The following is a 5,848-nucleotide window of genomic DNA, read 5'->3' on the forward strand; positions in this document are numbered from 1 at the left end:
ATCCCCATAGGCCAAGTCTTCAAAGTATGCAAGCTCCTCTTTCAGCCCTTGTCACACCCCAAACCTGCTTTTGAAAATCAAGGTCTGGGAGTTGCTTTTCTCAACATTAGAGGCTTAGTTGGGGGAGATCAAGATAAGCCTGTAGGTGTGACTCCCAGGATAAAAATGTGTGGATTCCAGAGCACTCCTGGAACCAAAGCAGAGAAGAGTTCAGGGTGTGTTCAATCTCTGCCCCCTCCACAGACATGGAGTCACCTGGCAGGGCACAGAGGCCTCCTGTGTTTACCATCTTCTTCAATCTTTACACCTGTGAAGCAGGCGAGTGGTTTAAAATAGTGTGTGTGTGCGTTTGTGTGTGTGTCTATATGAGTATATGCCTGTGTCTGTTTGTGTGGATATATGCCCATCTCTCTCTGGGTATAACTGTCTGTGTATCTGTGTGAGTATATGCATATGTGTGTGTGAGTATATGCAACACAATCTGTGTGCATGCTTTAAACCTAGAATAACGGTTACTGTTTCACAAGTGCAAACTCCATAAACATCATTGTAAAGCCAACTTGAAACACACTTTTTCTTTTCTCTCTCTTTTTTTCTATTGTTTGTGTTGGTGGTGGTTTTTTGTTTTTCTGTTTTTTGTTTTGTTTGTTTGTTCACTTAAAACAGTCTCTCACATGAAAGACTGGGTCTAAACTACACGAGGAACAAGTAATAGTCAGGCATTTTATCTACATTTACCATTTGCCCCTGGCTTTCAAAGAACCAGAGGAATTTGTTTTGTTTTTGAGTTTGAAACAAAAGTAAAATCTTTCAATGTGTCACCGACTGGCCTGCTACATAATGTGGGTGGCCTGAACTTAAAGCAATGCCCCTGACTCACCTTTTTGTTTGGCAACCAAGTCTCACTCTGCAGACCCACAAACACTTGAACCTGCTCTTCTCTTGTCTCTGTCTTCCGGACGCTGGTGTCAGAGGTGCGTGTCCTGCTCAAAAGGAGTTTTTGAAGTGAAATCGTAGGAGTGACTGAGCTTAAGGAGTCCAGAGCACAGCATATGCAAACAGGGAATACAGGAGTTTAGAGGAAGGATATAGAACCTGGGAAGGCAAGAGACAAACTGTACGGAAGGGCACGTACTGTCTTAGCCATGGCGGTGAGAAACTGAGCGCATGCTCAGAAGGGGTGGTGCTACTTACCAGTGGTTGCAAAGGCTCCTGCTTTCTCAGCTGAACTCCTGAGAGCACTAGCTTGGCCTGGGAGGGGTGTATCAACGTGGCTGCATGATAAGGGAGAAAATTGCCTCTTCATCTCCATTACTGCTTCGATTAAGACAATGCTATTAACCTTTCAAAAACTTACCATTTTGTTTTCTTGGAGTTTGGTCAAGGCCCACATTTATCTTGAAATTGCTAGTTTCTGCACAATTTTTAATTGAAGGGCTTTAGGGCAAATTCAATTAAGTTGTGGTATATGAACTGAAACTTGCAATATATTAAAAATATTCTACTGCACAGTTCACTAATTACCCAATTTGTAATTTGAGTCCCATTGTCATTTCAATGCTAACTCGGAAGACATGTTCAGAAGAAGTGACTGAGGACTTCCAAAGTCACACATGCCCAAATGCGACCAGGCTTAAAGGCAACCTGTCTGTGATGATGCCTCTCTAATGCTTAGGGGAAGCACGGAGTTGGATGAGGCGGGGAAATCTGCTTTCGACTCCTTCCCATTGTCTGAGCAGAGCTTTGCTCATAGAAGGTAATCCATTCAATAAGTATAATGGGAACCAGAGTCCTGCCTAGTGTTCCCCAAGTGTTGTTGGGCAGTTTAAACTTACTCTGAATCTTGTAGTCTTGGCGAGTGGAGTCCGGTAGAGACATGAATGGCTCAATCCACAGCTCTGTGATCTACCCGTTCTTTCTAGCTGCCTCCAGATTTTACTCTTTGCATCTATTGCATCACACAGTCAGCGCTGGCTGAGCCCCGTCCATTGTAATCTGCTAGCTGCCTTCCAAGTGGAGTCCCAGGAGAGGAAGGGAAAGCGCGGGTACCATAATTCTGAAACTCTGTTTTCCTCTCTGGATAGGCAATACCAGAATGCACTTCAAGACTCACTCAGCTAACTATTAGCAATTGTTTCTCATTAACCGCAGCTGTCCATCTCTTGTTAGCGCAGGCAAAGCCAAGCGAACAAACACCTGGTTCATCTCCCTATGCAACTGTTTGGGCGAATGTCCATAAATCATTATGCAAATTTGCCAGCTGAACCGACTTGGGTAGAAGGGTTTTCAATTGCCCTGCACTGAATTTTATGCTTCAAGGATTATGTTTTAGGCAAGTATATCCCATAATATGTAAAATAATATGTGGCATTTCTTTTAATAAGTGTCGTTATAACTTTTTAACTAATGTCAGTTTTGAAAAAATAAACATAATTCCGACAAGCCAATGATTCAATACGACTTTAATTTTTGTCCATAGGGGGTCAAAATTCTGCATGAACATTGGAATGTGATATACCATTTTCAATATATATAATATAATTAATATAATATAATATAATATAATATAATATAATATAATATAATATAATATAATATAATATAATATATATTATATATCAATATATTAGATATTGTTTACTGTATTTTTATATCATTACCTACTTTTTAAAAGAATTTCCAAAATTTTAATTAATCATAGTTTTTCATCTATTCCCTTTCTTCTCTGGCCTCCAGTTGTTTATATATTTATGCATCTACAGGTATATACATACCTATGTGTAGTCTGTATTGTGTTACTTGTACAGATATGATTTCAGGGCTTACTATTTGATATTGGATAAGCGATTATGGAGCTTGTCCCTGAGAGAGACTAATTCTCCCTCTCGGCAGCCATTGGTGGTCTGTAGCTCTTAATGTAGGGAGAAGTCCAGTGTGCTTTCCCCATCCCATGTTAGTGTGTCTGTTGGGACTGTCACTGTCCAGGTCTTATTCAGGCAGCCATGTTGAGGTATCATGGATGTAGCTTCCCTATTATTTCACAGAGATACAATCTCCCACACAGCGTCCTGATCCTCTGACTCTTACAGTCTTTCTGTCCCCCACCCCCTTCCATGATGCTCTGTGAGCCTTGGGTTCAGGAGCTGGGCTTCTCTGAAGTAGCTGATCCCTGGATTTGGGCAGTTGTGGTTTTCTGTGACTGTCTCCATCTGCTGCGAAGGGAAAGTTTTTGGTGAGGGATGAGAGTTACATTTGTCGGTGGCTATAAGGATTAGCTTAAGAATGTAGTTAGGAATTGGGCTGGTCTACTCACGCCGCGGCACTGGTAGTTTCTCCTCCAAGATCTATGACCTCCCTTGCCCAGGTAGTGGGCTAGGCTTCCAGCACCTGGCATGGTTTTCTCTCCTGCTGAAGTGTTTTAAGTACAAGCAGACAATGGTTGGTTACTGCCAAGATCTGAATGCCAGTATTGTGCCTTTCCAAATGCCTCCTTTTGTTATTCTGATGGTTTAAAGATGTCACAGCTCAGTTGTTTACTTTCTCCCCCTGTAAGCTTACATGACATACTCTGGTTCTATTGGAGCTAATCCTCAGGGAGCAGCCTTTGCAGCTTTATATTTAAGCTAATATGGTGTTTTCCTTAACTTCTTTTTATTTCTTATTTAAATTACAGTTTTATCACGGTGATGTGCTATAATTCAGCAGTTTCTCTCCCAGTTTTGTGGCTATTATATTCGCCAAGCACATATTTAGATTTTCCTAAATCTATTGTTTTCATAGTAGGAAGAATTTATATTTAAGCTAAAGACATGAACATTCTCAGCACACTTGCTATGCATTAATATATTGATCACCAAAGGTGACATATTAATTCTCTTGTCATTCATAGAACACACATGTGCCAGTTTTCCCAGAGTGTCGTCATCTCATCCTGTATAAACTTCTTCTTCTTTTTTTTTTTTTTTTCTCAAGACAGGGTTTCTCTGTGTAGCCCTGGCTGTCCTGGAACTCACTCTGTAGACCAGGCTGGCCTCGAACTCAGAAATCTGCCTGCCTCTGCCTTCCAAGTGCTGGGATCAAAGGCATGCGCCACCACTGCCCGGCTTGTATAAACTTTTTTATTGCACTAAATTTTCTATATGGCAGTTACCTGATTAATTCGTTGATGCATTTATCACACTGGACACCCAAAAATATTTATCAAGTAAATGACTTTCTAGGAGCTGAAAAAAAAAAAAAAACAAAAAACAAACCAGAGATGAAGTTTTTCTGTGGCCCAAAAAACTTCAGCATCCAAACTGATGTATATTTTACAGGTACTGGGGAAGGGCCCAATTAACCTGAAAGAGAAGTTTAAAATATAATTTCAGACATGAAGTGACACCTGGTGAACAGATAAATCATAACCAAAGACATGTAGATGTGAGAGGGAAAATTATGTTGAAGATTTCTAGACCTTAGCTGTGAGACTGCTGAGCACAGAGAGTTGAATTATAGGAACGGAGAAGAGCATTTTAGTTAGTAGTAATCTGCATACAAGCATCACAAATGTCAAGCTAAGAAGAGGGAATAGGAGAGGTAAAGACAAATTGCTATCAAGATCTGAGGTATCTCAGTGAGTATCTGAGCACAGTAATATACTCAGCTCTTAGAAGCAAGTATAATCAGAAAAGCTTAAACTGGCAGGCAAATCTACTCTCTCTTTCTCTTGTTTGCTCCTCCTCTTCTTCTTCCTCCTCTCCCTCTTCCTCTTCTTCCTCCTCCTCCACCCTTTATATTCCAGTCAGGAAACTTAGCCATCCAGTGCTACCTTGCCTCCTGGTCACCAAAATGAGACTGCGAAATCCCTTGTTTTCAGTTCCAAAGTTCCCAGTTAAGTCCCCAAATTCTCCAAGTTGTACTAAGACCAACTTTGGAAACAACATCCCATCCTGAGGCTTGAAAGACAAGGCATCCGAGAGTTCCACAGCAGAATGGATATACATGTGAGAACTGTGACAATCCCAGGGTAGGAGGAAAATCTGAGAAAAGATGAGATGCGTACCAAACTGCTAGGAAGACAAAATGTTTTTATGAATGCATTATTATGAAGGAGAAAGCCCAGGATACAGTCATTAGTAGAATTGAATAATATTGCAAGGACTGGCAAGGAAGGGAGGCAATACATATATTATCCCATGGCTAACCCAAATATCCTTATCTCATAGTTGGCCTTCTGTCTGTCTGTCTGTCACTCTTTTATTTTTTTTATGTGATTTGGTTTGTGTGGTCCAACTCTTGATGTTGATAAGGCAGGATGGAACTAAGTATCTAACTATCCCCCATTCCTTTGGTATTGGAAAAGCAGACACCAGCTCTTCCTGCCTGGGCAGAAATGACCAAATAGTCATTGGACCACCTTGACAATATTGTGATGTCTGCACACAGTCTAATAGAGACTGAAACGGAACCACAACACTGCTGTGTCTTCTGCTCCAATGGGCTCCTGCCTCAGTCTCTACCGACCTGGGCCAAGTCTATTTCCTTCTCCGGATCTATCTGACCTCATTTCCTAATAAGTTTACCTCAGAAGTGTGAACTTAGGCCAAGAAAAAAAGGAAAAAAGGAAATTTTCAAGAGTTGCTGAATAGGAATCTAGGAAAAGCAGATTTTTATTTTTTCCATGTTGGAAAGACAAGGTTAACAGTTGCAGAAGATGGATAGCTGCAGATTGAGGTTAGAGGCGGTGAGGAGAATTGTTCCATTAATCTAAGTGAAAAAGGTTGCAGAAGGGAGACAGTGGTGGGCATCTAGACATCAATCCCAACAGGTCAGCATAGAGCCTTCTTGTGGAAAGCTTCTAGCAACA

This window comes from Apodemus sylvaticus, chromosome 18 (assembly GCF_947179515.1).
Source record: "Apodemus sylvaticus chromosome 18, mApoSyl1.1, whole genome shotgun sequence".
Taxonomy (NCBI): Eukaryota; Metazoa; Chordata; class Mammalia; order Rodentia; family Muridae; genus Apodemus; species Apodemus sylvaticus.